The sequence below is a fragment of the Eurosta solidaginis genome, chromosome 5 (genome assembly GCF_040869045.1).
Source record: "Eurosta solidaginis isolate ZX-2024a chromosome 5, ASM4086904v1, whole genome shotgun sequence".
Lineage (NCBI taxonomy): Eukaryota > Metazoa > Arthropoda > Insecta > Diptera > Tephritidae > Eurosta > Eurosta solidaginis.
Window position 1 is genome coordinate 188,971,788 of NC_090323.1, and position 14,801 is coordinate 188,986,588.

The window sequence follows — 14,801 nt, forward strand, 5'->3', positions numbered from 1 at the left end:
TGGCTACTGACATAGATGGCATGTTTTTTTTAATTATTTAATACCTTTTTTGTTTTTTAACTAAAGACTGTTAAGATCTGGCAAAAGAGTAGGCAGTGCCTTTTTATAAAGACATTTATTACTGTCTTCTTGCATACAACTGATGACGAAACTTAAAATTTTTTTTGCAATAGGCTTTGTTGTCTTCTATCGTGATTGAAATTGCGCGTCTGAAGCTCTCAGACCAATATTCACTCAAATTCTTATATTAAATTTCTATACCTATTCCTATACCTATACCTATCACTAAGCCTATCCCTATTTCTATCACTAAATATATCACTAGCCATATCATTATACATATCCCTATCCATATCGTTATCCCTCTCCCGATCGATATCCATACCGTTATCTCGTTCCTTTCCGTAACAATATCCATATCATTATCTATATCGTCTATATCTATATCCCATTTTTAGTAATTTTCCTGGAGGGTGGCGCCGTGTGTCCACGAAAATGGGAAAAGCTTCTGACCGCCATTCACCTGGGAATGGCCAGAGCGATTCTTTTGCATGCGGTTCAAGCAGCTTACTACTTCCGGTCGCTTACGGCCAAGTATCGTCTGGTTAGCCACTAAACATCCGTTTAGTGGTGAACTAATGTGAAAGGCGACAACCTGGCTAGGCCACTCTGACATAATCGGTTTAAGGGATAGCTGGGGGATCTTTCATCAGTTGCGTCCCATCGAGGTGCGGCTGCAAGCGGGCGTCTGCCTTGGATCAAACGGCTCGATATATAAACGTGCAAATAATATTATGTGCTCTGGACTTGGGACCCGCCACGTCAAACCATACTCCAATAAAAAGCAACAACAAGCCCCGGATAAAAAGACAACCCTTTACTGATGACGACCATGGCAAAGTAAGTAATTTTCCTCTGTTTCTAATTTAATTTAAAATTTTTTTAAGTTACTTGCTTTACCGACTTTCAGTTCCGAAAATTTTGTATTAAAACACTAAAAATTCTTCTTTAAAGAAATATATTTCGTTAACACAACCGTAACCGTCTTCAGGGTTGAATTGATTAACGCATCTTTACTGCTTGCACGGAGTTTTTTACTTTTATAGGTTTTCAAACTTTTTTTCAATTAGAACTTTTATATTTTTTTTTTCAAATCTTATTTTATTTAAATTTTTTTATAGCTTTTAACTATTTTTTATACTTTTATATTTTTTATTGTTTTTTTATTTTTTTATACTTTGATAGTTTTTTATTTTTTAAATACTTTTTTCCTTTTATTTATTGATTTTTTGATGTTTTAGTTTTATGGTTTTTTTTTAATACCTAACTTTTTTGTATTCCTTCGTAATTTGATTTTCATTTTTATTTAATAGTTTTTAAAATTACAAAAAAAAATAAGGTTTTTTTATTTTTTGTTTACTTTTCTTTGATCTCATCCATTTAATCTCTTTATTTTCTCATTTCTTTGTTTTCCCAATTTTAAATCTTTTTTTTTTTTTAATTGTCAAAAACCTTACTATATTTTTTCTTTTGTTTTTTTTTTTTTAATTTCTTAGATCTTTTTATTTTTTTATAGCTTTTTTATTTTTTTTTTTAGATTTATATTTTAATTTTATTTTTATTTATTTTTTTTTTTTACTTTTAACTTTTTAATTTTCTTTTTATCTATAGTTATGCTACATATTGTTTTGAATTATTTGGTTTCTTTTATTCGTTCTTTATCTCCCTTTTTATATTTTATACCTTTCATGAAAATTAAATGGTATATTAACTTTGGCACGAATTTCAAAATTGTAAGTCCTTAAAGGAAAATAGATAGACCCACCATTAAGTATACCGAAATAATAAGAATGAAGAGCTGAGTTGATTTAGCCATGTCCGTCTGTTCGTCTGTCTGTTTGTATGCAAACTAGTCCCTCACTTTTTGAGATATCTTGATAAAATTTGGTGAGCGGGTGTATTTAGGTGTCCGATTAGACATTTGTCGGAACCGGCCGGATCGGACCACTATAGCATATATCCTCCATACAACCGATTTTTCAGAAAAGAGGATTTTTGTCACATCTTCCTCAATTTATCAGATTGAAGCTTCAAACTTCACCATATACTTTCGTATATTGCACATATTGTTGGCTGAAAAAATTGATGAAATCGGTCGTATATATAGTATATATATCCCCCACAACCGATTGTTCAGATAAGACACTTTTCGTAATTACTGCCCCATTTTAACAGTTAGAAGCTTAAAATTTCACCAAATGCATACGTATATAGCATATATTGTTGTCTGAAAATATATATTATATACCCCATATAGACTGTCATACCCCCCCCCCCCCCTAAACTGCCCCTTTTTTACGGCTAGAAGCTTAAAATTTCATCAAATTTCATCAAATACTTACGTTTACGTCATATATTGTTGAAATATGTGATTCGTAGTCATAGCTTTTACATGCAGACCACAAAAAACGTGAAACTTTGCATCCTTACACAAAGTACCTGCCTATTTTTTATTTTATATTTATCTTAAAAATCAGTTAGGTATGTACATTTGTTGAATATATATTTCTTATCTTACACATCCGATTATTTGGAGATTACGAACGGGATAAGATTATTGTTCAGCCCCATTCATGAAAGGTATGAAGTCTTCAGCACAGTCCCGTCCTTACTTGTTTATATTTGTTTTAATTTTTTTAGTTTTCTTTGTTTTTTTTTTTTGTTTTTTTGAACCCATGGAACGCCACTTGCAGAAAGGCGCGAGCTCATTTCCTTTCAACGAAATTTGGAAAAACGGGCAAACCATGTCCAGCAAAGAGTAGGCAATACACAATGTTTTGACGTTTCCAGTCTTTTAATTGTTTCTTTATTTTTGTTTTGTTTTATATTTTTCCATTTTTATTTTATTGCTTGCTTACTAGAGATATACGCCGCCGCCGAATGTCAAAAATTTCGGCGCGGCGGTGGCGTTCGGCGCGTTACTATATTTTCTACTCTTTTAAAAGTGTCCAGGCCATTTATTGTTCATCTCGAAAATTAGTCCGATATGGTCGAAAGGGGTATCAAGGAATGCGCATCACTGCCAGTTCACCGCGGTTTTTTCCGAAATGGCCGAAACGTCGATTTCCTTAAATACACATAAACAAAACTTTTCCAAATATTATTTTTTTAAATTTCCGCTTTACAAATCTCCCAGATACTCATCCGCAAGTAAATGATATTGTTCCAAATCGTCAAACGTACGATTGACGTCAGCAGTATGTTTCCACATTCATTAGTTGGGAACAATGTGATACTCTGACGTCCAGCCATTCAATTCAGAGGTTTACGCCGATAACTTTGTCGAGTCGCTGGCCACGCCGCCGCCATCGGTATATAATATAACCGGCGTAAACCTCTACTGCTTACTATGTTCATTTCAAAGCTGCGGCAAATTCGAAACACTTCCACATTCACTTTCGATCAAACTCTCACTATATTTTATGCTGCATTTTGGAATTTGTTACATGGAACATAAATTTCGCCAGTCATTAATGAAAGTCTTACAAAATGATTTGCAGATACCGACAAAATGTAAAGAATACATATATAACTGATTGAATGGGCTATTGTCTATTGCATGATGGAGATGGAATGAATGAATGGTTGTCATCATTACTGCAACTTTGAGGATTTAGTGTTATTGGAAATGCAAATTGCATATCGCTGTATGTTTATATACAACATGCCAATGCCATCATACATTTAACGAAATAAACTAAAAACAAGAGTCACTAATACACCAATAACTACAATACTGTAAACAATTCAAACATACAAAATTTTTTTAAGGATTTACAGTTGGCTACATTTTTGTTTAAATTATTTTGCCGGCTAAAATACTACCAGAGCTAAATGTAAATTGATCAACATTTTTTGTCTCATTGATTAAAAGTTTTCCAAAGTTATAAAAAAAAAACGTTTCAAGATTGGAAATTTTAAGACATCAAAGAAATAATATCGACAAGCACGAAACTCAGAAACGTTAAATTTTAGATTCGATTTTTATCATTTTCTTTGCATTCAAATTTTTCGCTAAATTTTTTTATTTGTTGATTTTTTTTAGTTGTCTGAGTTCTATTTTATTTAGTATTGTTTATTGTATTGTATGTATTATTTATTAAACTTTTTTTATTGCTTATATATGCTTTCTATACCTATATTTATTTTATTTTTTGCTATGTCCCTTGTTATTTTTTTCAAATTTTTTAGTTTTTATACTTTATTTTTTCCAGTTTTTGTATTATTTTCTTAATTTTTTATTTTTAAAATAAATTTATCGGTTTTTACATGTTTAAAATTTATACCATTGACAGCAACATATAATACGGCTTAATTTGAAAATTTATTTATATTTTAGTTAATTATTATATATATAACATTTTTTTGTTATTATTATATTTTTTTAGCTTTTCTAAATACTTGTAAGTAAGCTTATCCCAATTCCTTTCATATATTTCTTAAATTTTTATACTCAGCTGAGCAGAGCTCACAGAGTTATTAACTTTGTTCGCATAACGGTAATCCGTAAAGGCATAAACTAATCGAGATAGATATACACTTCTATATATCCAAATGATCTGGGTGAAAAAAGAAATTCATTTAGCTATGTCCGTCCGTCCGTCTGTCCGTCCGTCTGTAAACACGATAGTAAATTTTGAGGTATCTTTATGAAATTTGGTATGTAGGTTCCTGGGCACTCATCACAGATCGCTATTTAAAATGAACGAAATCGGACTACAACCACGCCCACTTTTTCGATATCGAAAATTTCGAAAAACCGAAAAAGTGCGATAATTCATTACCAAAGACGGGTAAAGCGATGAAACTTGGTAGGTGCGTTGACCTTATGGCTCAAAATAGAAAATTTGAAATATTTTGGACAATGGGCGTGGCACCGCCAACTTTTAAAAGAAGGTAATTTAAAAGTTTTGCAAGCTGTAATTTGGCAGTCGTTGAAGATATCATGATGAAATTTAGCGAAATCGGATGACGAAACACGCCCACTTAAAAAAGTAAATTATGTCAACATTCCACTCCAGTAATGATATGGTGCAACAAAATACAAAGATAAAAGAAAATTTCAAAATGGGCGTAACTCCGCCCTTTTTCATTTAATTCGTCTAGAATACTTTTAATGCCATAAGTCGAACACAAATTTATCAATCCTTGTGAAATTTGGAGGGACATAGATTCTATGACGATAACTGTTTTCTGTGAAAATGGGCGAAATCGGTTGAAGCCAAGCCCAGTTTTTAGACACAGTCGACCGTCTGACCTTCCGCTCGGCCGTTAACCCGATAACTTGCGCCAAAAACGATATATCTTAACTAAACTTAATTCACGTACTTATCTGAAGTCACTTTATCTTGGTATAAAATATGGCCGAAATCCGACTATGACCACGCCCACTTTTTCGATATCGAAAATTACGAAGAAATGAAAAAAATGCCATAATTCTGTACCAAATATGAAAAAAGAGATGAAACATGGTAATTGAATTGGGTTTTGGACTCAAAATATAACTTTAGAAAAAACTTTGTAAAATGGGTGTGACACCTACCATATTAAGTAGAATAAAATGAAAAAGTTCTGCAGGGCGAAATCAAAAGCCCTTGGAATCTTGGCAGGAATACTGTTCGTGGTATGACATATATAAATAAATTAGCCGTACCCGACAGAAGATGTTCCGGTTCACCCTGGTCCACATTTTGGTCGATATCTCGAAAACGCCTTCACATATACAACTAAGGCCCACTCCCTTTTAAAATACTCATTAACACCTTTCATTTGATACCCATATCGTACAAACGCATTCTAGAGTCACCCCTGGTCCACCCTTATTGCGATATCTCGAAAAGGCGACCACCTATAGAACTAAGCCCCACGCCCTTTTAAAATACTCATTAACACCTTTCATTTGATACCCATATCGTACAAACGCATTCTAGAGTTACCCCTGGTCCACCCTTATTGCGATATCTCGAAAAGGCGTCCCCCTATAGAACTAAGGCCCATTACGTTTTAAATAATCATAAACACCTTTCATTTGATACACATGTCATACAAACACATTCCAGGGTTACCCTAGGTTCATTTTGCTAAATGGTGATTTTCCCTTATTTTGTCTCCAAAGCTCTCAGCTGAGTATGTAATGTTCGGTTACACCAGAACTTACTTTCCCCTCTTCTTTATTTTAATTTTTATTGTCAATTTAAAATTTTTCTTTTTTAATTGTGTTCATTTGTTGTATAAAAATACACTAAATTTTATTGGTTTTTCTTTACATCTACATTTCCTATTTTACTTTTCATTAATTATTTTTTAGCTTATTATAAATTTTTTTATAATTTCTATTATATATTTTTATCAATTTCTTTTATATTTTTATTTTTGCTGTTATTGTATTTAAAAGGATCTCTTTTTACTTTTTATTGTATATATTTTTTCAACTTCATAATGCTTTTTTTATTTTTTATGACATTCTTTAATCCTCTTTTGCTATGTTGAAGAACAATAACTAAGCATGCATGTTAGTTGTTGTCGGCAATGGAAGATGCCTTTATGGCTCTTTTAAGTTTTTGTTACTTAATTTTTTTAAATTTTTATTAGTTAAAATATTTTAAAATTTTTTTATATTTTTTGTATACTCTTTAAACATTTTTTTAACTTTTTTTTTATATTCTTTAACATTTTTTTATATTTTTTTGTAACTTTTTTCTTTTATTTCTTATTTTTTTTTAGAATTTCTTTTTTATTTTAAATATGGTTTTTTATATTTTATATTTAGTTTTCCCTTTTCTTATTTTTTATACATCTATTTATTTTTTTATTTCTATATTTTTTAAGTTCTCGTATTTTTCATTATTCAAATTTGTTTACTTTTTGTATTTTTTTAAATTTATATTTTTTTTATTGTTATAACAATTGTTTTTTATATTTTAGTTTTTTAAGTTTTTAATTTCTATAGCTTTAATTTTATTAAGCTTTTTCTTATTTATATATATATATATATATTTATTTATTTTTTATCTTTTTATATATTTTTAATTTTTATCTTTTTATATATATTTTTTAATTTTTATGTTTTTATACCTTTCATGAACATGAAATGGTATATTATCTTTGGTCCGATGTTTGTAACGTTGAGAAATATAGAAGATAGACTCATCATTAAGTATACTGAATTGATCAAGGCAACGAACTCAGTTGATATAGCCATGTCCGTCTGTCCGTCTGTCCGTCCGTCCGTCTGTGTGTCTGTTTGAACGCAAACTAGTCCCTCAAATTTGAGATATCTCAATGAAATTTGGCACAAGGATGTATTTTTGTATTATATTAGACATTTGTCGGATCCGGTAGGATCTGACCACTATAAAATATATCTCTCATACAACCGATCGTTGAGATAAGACGATTTGGGTCATTCCTGCCGCAATTTAGAAAGTATACACGTGAAACTCGGTGATATATATTCTAATATATCATAGAAGATATCCTGAAAAAATAACTTTGATCGAAGCTATATATAGTTATATCCCATGCAACCGATCGTTCAGATAAAAAGATTTTTGGCCATTTCTCCCTTAGTTTCCAATATAAAAACGTGAAACTTGGTGATATATATTCTAATATATCATAGAAGATTTCCTGTAAAAATCATTTCTATCGGAGCTATATATAATGTATATCCCATACAACCGATCGTTCAGATAAGGGGGTTTTTTGCCATTTTTTATTTTATATTTATCTTAAAAATCGTTTAGGTATGTACATCTGTTCATTATATATTTCTTATTTTAAAAATCCGATTATTTGGAGATTACGAACGGGATAAGATTATTGTTCAGCCCCATTCATGAAAGGTATGAAGTCTTCGGCACAGCCGAAGACAGTCCCGTCCTTACTTGTTATATTTATTTTTTATTTTTCTTAATTTTTTTAATTTTTGTATTTGTTAAATTTTTTTACTTCCTTTTTGAATATTTGCCCTTTTTAGTTTTCGAGCTTTTTTGAAACATATCAAGCCTTTAGGGGAAAACATACAATAAAAAAGTTATCGAGTCCATATTAAGGAAAATATGTGACCTGGATCCATGAAACGGCCCTATTGTGTGAAAACAAGTTTTCGAGAAAAATGCGTTTAAAGTTTTTGTTTAGCTTGACTCTGTGTAGCGGCTGGCCGTTATGAACGAATTTCGTAATTAAAATTTAATTAACTTCCCGATAAACTACAAGCTTGAAACTTGGAATATAGTTCAGAACCCGATGACAATGCAATAGCAAGAAAAAAACTCCGATAGGTGTATTTGTGGTCCGATTTGGCTTTAAATGCGTTCCTATAAGAATCACTAAAAAAGTTAAAACCGGTATTTTCGCACAATAGGGTTGTTTCATGATTCCAGGTCACATATACAGAATTTTTTATTTGCCAACAAAACTGTTTTCTTCTTCATTATAAAAGGTGTTCTTCAAAACAAATGACTTTAAATTTTTATTTCACGAACTTGGTTTTTCAATCTTAAAAGCTTTGTTATTTTACTGTACAGCGAACGTATATAAAGACATTTGAAAACCCGTGATATAAAAAATGTTATATTTTATAAATGTGCCAAGTAGTGTATAAACTTTTTCAATAAACAGAGCAGCAAGAAGCAGCTTAACGCAAGATTATTTTGTGGCTGTTGATGGCGCCAGCAGATATCGTTTTGATTATGAGTAGCAAAAATTTAATTGCAGAAGTGTTGTTGATGAAAAAAAGACAGAAGTATAGCAAAACTGCACACGACACTAAATTGGTTATTGCCCCTACACTACAATCACGAGCAATCCACATAACTCCCAGTCATTGACTAAAGGCAAATATACTAATTTATTTATGTATGTAACCATACATAGGCGTGGTAGAAATCTACAGTTATCGCTCTTATAATAGAAACGCTAAAGTTTTTTTTTCTTCGATTAAGTAATAAACCCAATAAAGTCAAGAAAATGCGTTCGAAGTGAAAAGCTGTCTAAGCAAAAATCAACGTTTCCCAGGTCCTCATATCTTCGAAACGTCAATGCTTTGCATTTCTGGAGGAAGTTCTCTGCTAAATCCGTCTATATCCAGTTTTCCTGATAAAAAGTTCATAGCACTCCGATAGCAAATCTGTTCACCTTAACTTTTCACCTTAACTTTTCGTTAAGAAGTCGATACCTTCTTGTTAATGGATCGTTAACAGATCAATAATTTTCGATAACAAATCCATACATTTTGTATAAAAAATCGATAAAATTTTTATAACAGAACGATAACTCGTCGAAATAAAACCGACAACTCATCGATAATCATTGTTATCGAAAGCAAATTTATACTACTTTAATAACAAATCCATAGCCCTCCGATAACTAATCGATAACTTTTCGATACAAAAATCCTTAACTTATTGGTAACATAGCGCAAACTTTTCGATAAATCATCAATTGATTTTTGATAAGAAATCAGTAACTCTCTGATAGTAAATCGATAACTCATACTAACTTTTTATAGATAGTAAATTTTTAAAACTTTGATAATTCTCCACGATAACACACTTATAACACAATTTTCTTTCGTTTTAATCCTTGCTCGAGGACGAAAAATGACACTGACGATGGCACAACGCCGAAAGCGGGTTGTCTCCAAACCGAACTGGACAAGGGTGACGGAAAATCGTTCCAATATTCCTTTCCTTCATTGTTTTCCTTTCCTTTATTTGACTTAACTTTCCTTGCCTTGCCCTGAACTCTACCGCGTAAATTATCCCACATTAACGCTACACTTCCCCCTTAAGTATTCCAATATCTCACACTACACCTACTCTTGGTTACGCTTATATTCTGGATTCGCCTAAACAGTGAATATTTGCACATCAAAAATTTGCCTCATACTAAATTCCTTACAAATTATTTACTCAGTCCCCTTTCACACCATACAATTCTTAAATTCAAGTCTGCCGAGACATTGGCGAAGGGGATGAGAAGAGAGGGGAAGAGTACAACAGCATCCGTCCCGTCAAGCCGTTTCAATTTTTTCTTGCTATCTCTTCTCTCTGCTTGTATGCCATTTTTTGTTTCACACTTGCTTTTAAGAAAAATTTATAAAAGTGAACACATCGAGAAAGCACAAAAGGGAACACCAACAGAGTTGAATTGAAGACTTGTATGGTGTAAAACGTGACTTATACAGCCCAGTTCCATTATTCTGTCCACAGTTGTAACATACACACAAATTCTGAACACCAAGAACAAAAATTGCGAACTCACCTTAAAATTAAAGTTGGCTGTTGCACAATACTGTTTTGTTGCTAATGAGTTTCATTTTATTCTTCTTCGTATTTTGCTTCCAACCCTCTACGCCGTTTACGATGTGACAGTGGAGAAGTGTGAATGTCCCTTGGTTAGTTGATTGCCCGACCAGGCGAAGCAGGCAAATTTACTTTTGTGTTCAGCAACAGTTGTTCCGTTGATTGGTTAATCTGTTGTTATTGTGATTGTTTTGTAGTTGCTTTAGATGATGATGTCTTTATGAATGTATTGTACTATCATATGATTATGTGAGTCTTTATTTTTGTCTTTTTTTTTTTCAGGTATTACTTATTTTCTTTTCTTTTGTTGTACTTATTTATATATATTTTTTTTTCCTCCTTCATTGAAGGCCGCAACAACAAAATATGCAGCTGGAATTACTGTTTGCTCTTTATGTTTGGCTGGTTGCTGCTGCAGCTGTTGTTGTTTAGTATTTGTTGTTATTCTTGTGGCTTTTTGCTACTTGTTATTCGTTGTCGCTGCTGTCGGCTATTATATTTTGCTTGTTCTTGTTGTTGCCAGTCATGTTGCTGCAACTTTATTTGTTGCATTTTTATTTTTCTCGCTGCCGGTGTGTTTGGCCTCCTCGTTTTGCACTTCCTTTTGGTTTTACAAAAGCTTTAGGTTTTTTTTTTTTTGTTTACTTACTGTTTGATCAGCGCTCAGCTGCAGCTGTGCATTCAAGCAGCAACATTAACCACCACTGGCGGCAGTAACTGGCTGAACAACCAAAACAACATCGACGTTCCAATCGACTTATAGAATGAATGAATTGACGTTATGGCGGCTTACGTTTACACTTTTGTATGTTTGGCGAAAAAACCGGGGATGGAAATTAGTTTAGTATTTTTTTCTCAATCGTTGTTATTGTTTGATTCGTTTAGTTTATAAAACTCTGGTTTCTGCAATGATAAAGAGAGGAGAAGAAAACGAAAGTTAGCATTTGATTTAGCGTTTTGAGCTAGGTTGATTGAAACGAAACGAAACTTTTTTAATGTGATATATAAGCAAACGCATAAAAATGTTTATTTAAATATATATGTATATATTGCCGCTACTGAAAATTAGAATAACAAGTAAGGAATACTAAGTTCGGGTATAACCGAACATTACATACTCAGCTGAGAGCTTTGGAGACAAAATAAGGGAAAATAACCATTTAGCAAAATGAACCTAGGGTAACCCTGGAATGTGTTTGTATGACATTGGTTTCAAATAGAAGGTATTAAAAAGTATTTTAAAAGGGAGCGCGCCATAGTTCTACAGATGGACGCAATTTCGGGATATCGCCATAAAGGTGGGCCAGGGGTGAATCTAGAATGTGTGTTGTACGATATGGGTATCAAATAAAAGGTGCTAATGAATATTTAAAAGGCAGTGGGCCTTAGTTCTATAGGTGGACGAATTTTCGAGATAACGCCATAAAGGTGGACCAGGGGTGACTTTATAATGTTTTTGTACGATATGGGTACCAAATTAAAGGTATTAATGAGGGTTTTAAAAGGGAGTGACCCTTAGTTGTATATGTGAAGGCGTTTTCGAGATATGGACCGAAATATGGATCAGGGTGACTCCGAACATCATCTGTCGGGTATCGCTAATTTATTTATATATGTAATACCACGAACCGTATTCCTGCCAAGATTCCAAGGGCTCTTGATTTCGCCCTGCAGAACTTTTTCATTTTCTTCTACTTGATATGGTAGGTGTCACACCCATTTTACAAAGTTTTTTCTAAAGTTACATTTTGCGTCAATAAACCAATCCAATTACCATGTTTCATCTCTTTTTTCATATTTGATACAGAATTATGGCATTTTTTTAATTTTTCGTAATTTTCGATATCGCAAAAGTCAGTCGGATTTCGGCCATATTTTATAGCAAGATAAAGTGAGTTCAGATAAGTACGTGAACTAAGTTTAGTTAAGATATATCGATTTTTGCTCAAGTTATCGTGTTAACGGCCGAGCGGAAGGACAGACGGTCGACTGTGTATAAAAACTGGGCGTGGCTTCAACCGATTTTCGCCCATTTTCACAGAAAACAGTTATCGGATCCACGCCCATTTTGAAATTTTGTTTTATTTTTGTATTTGGTTGCACCATATCATTACTGGAGTTGAATGTTTGCATAATTTACTTATATACTGTAAAGATTTTAAATTTTTTGTTAAAATTTGACTTAAAAAAAATTTTTTTTTAAAGTGGACGTGTTCGTCATCCGATTTTGCAAATTTTTATTTAGCGAACATATAGTAATAGTAGCAACGTGCCTGCCAAATTTAATAATGATATCTTCAACGACTGCGAAATTACAGCTTGCAAAACTTTTAAATTACATTCTTTTAAAAGTGGGCGGTGCCACGCCCATTGTCCAAAAATTTACTAATATTCTGTTTTGCGTCATAAGGTCAATGCACCTACCAAGTTTCATCGCTTTACCCGTCTGTGGTAATGAATTATCGCACTTTTTCGGTTTTTCGAAATTTTCGATATCAAAAAAGTGGGCGTGGTTGTAGTCCGATTTCGTTCATTTTAAATAGCGATCTGAGATGAGCGCCCAGGAACCTACATACCAAATTTCATCAAGGTACCTCAAAATTTACTCAAGTTATCGTGTTTACAGACGGACGAACAGACTGACGGACGGACATGGCTAAGTGAATTTCTTTTTTCACCCAGATCATTTTGATATATAGAAGTCTATATCTATCTGTATCCGTTATGCGAACAAAGTTAATATACTCTGTGAGCTCTGCTCAGCTGAGTATAAAAAGTTTATGGCCCAAATTTGTATTACTAAGCCCACAATAAATATCTGAGTGATATCAGATTTAAAGAATTTATTCTCCATGAACTTTGGCTGTCATATATTACAAAAAGTTTTTATCACCCATTTCTCTTCCTCCAACTTCCATCCTCGTGTTCGCTCCCTCTTATCCTACATTTCTTTAAGACTGTAAGAGGTTAATCTCCTATGAGTCTTCCAGCTTTCAATATTCTACCATGAATATTTTTAGAGACATGCAGTATGATAAATGCCATTCGTATAGGAGGTGGTACGTGTTCTGGAAGTGTTAGACTGGGTTTTTCAGTGCGAGTTTAAACTCCATTTAAAGTTGACTAAGAGTTTAACCCTGCGACTTCGGCTGCTTAAGCTGAGATGAGCAGCAAAATTTTATGTCATCAAACAAAGTGGCAAGGTGAAACTCTAGTCAACTTTAACTCTAACTCGCACTGGAAACCCAGGCATTAATATGTATGTACATATATTTCCATAGATAAACACTTTTATAATAACACTTAAATTTTGTCTAAAGCATTAAATCTGATTGTGTTTTTGAAGGGACTAAGGGTGCAGCTAATGTTTCCTTTTCTCTTTATAAAATTTTCGTTAACATTTTTTTAATATTATTATAAATTATTTTTTATAGTCTTTTTCTACATTTTTCTTTTAATAATAATAATAATAATAATTTCTATTTTAATTATATTTTACTATAAATTTGTTTTTTTTTTACTAAAAATTTGTTTTTTTTTTTTTTGTGTTTAATTTTATCAGTTTTGTTACATTTTTTTTTTTTCTTTTAATTTTGTTAAAATTTTTTAATTTATTATTTATTAATTTTTAAAATGTTAAAATTTTTTTATTTAATTTTGTTTCACAACAATGAAAATCCTACATCTTCACAAAAAACACAAATCAGACGGCCTAAAGGTGTAGCTAATGTTTTATTTTAAAAATTTTAATAACAAGTTTTTGCTATTACTTTTTATTTTTTTATTTTTAAAATTTTTTTTAATTTTACAAATTTTTTAATTACATTTTTTCATTGTAGTTAAAATTTTTTTATTGTTTCTTTTTTTTTTTAATTCTGTATTTTTTTTTTTAATTCTGTATTTTTTCTTTAATTAATTAATATAATTTTCTTAATTAAAAAAAATCACATTCATTTACCTTGTTTTCAATTTATTTTCATGTTTTTATTTTTATGACTTTTTTTCAATGTTGATAAATTTTCGTTTATGACTTTTTATACTATTTTGATAACATTTTTATGTTTTCTTATTACTTATCTTGTTTGGTTGATACATGAATATGCATCATTTTCTTATTACTTTTATATGTATTTAAATAAATTCCCTTTTTAAACATTTTCTATTAGATATTATTTTTTAGTTTTTTTTATATATAAATATTTTCAGATCGCGGGTTCGAATCGAGCTCAAGGCCTAACAATAATAATGATAAAAAAATTATTGTTAGGCCTTGAGCTCGATTCGAACCCGCGATCTTAAAATCAGTAGGCCGATATAAAAACAAAAATTATAAATATTTTCTTTTTTATTTTTTGTTACTTTTTCTGTTTTCTATTTTTTCTATATTTTTTATATTTTTTTTTCCTCAATTTTTGTTGTTATATCGGCCTACTG

General features: G+C 31.5%; 1 protein-coding gene across 6 annotated transcripts in view; it reads right to left on the reverse strand.

Moving 5' to 3' along the window:
* The window catches only part of Spn (Spinophilin), a 420,033-nt gene that overhangs the window by 261,965 nt on the left and 143,267 nt on the right, over positions 1-14,801 (reverse strand). For all 6 annotated transcript variants that reach the window (XM_067786891.1, XM_067786895.1, XM_067786894.1 and 3 more), the window contains exon 2: positions 10,327-11,270. The gene's annotated coding sequence lies outside the window, so the exon portion shown is untranslated. The remainder of the gene's footprint in view (positions 1-10,326; positions 11,271-14,801) is intronic.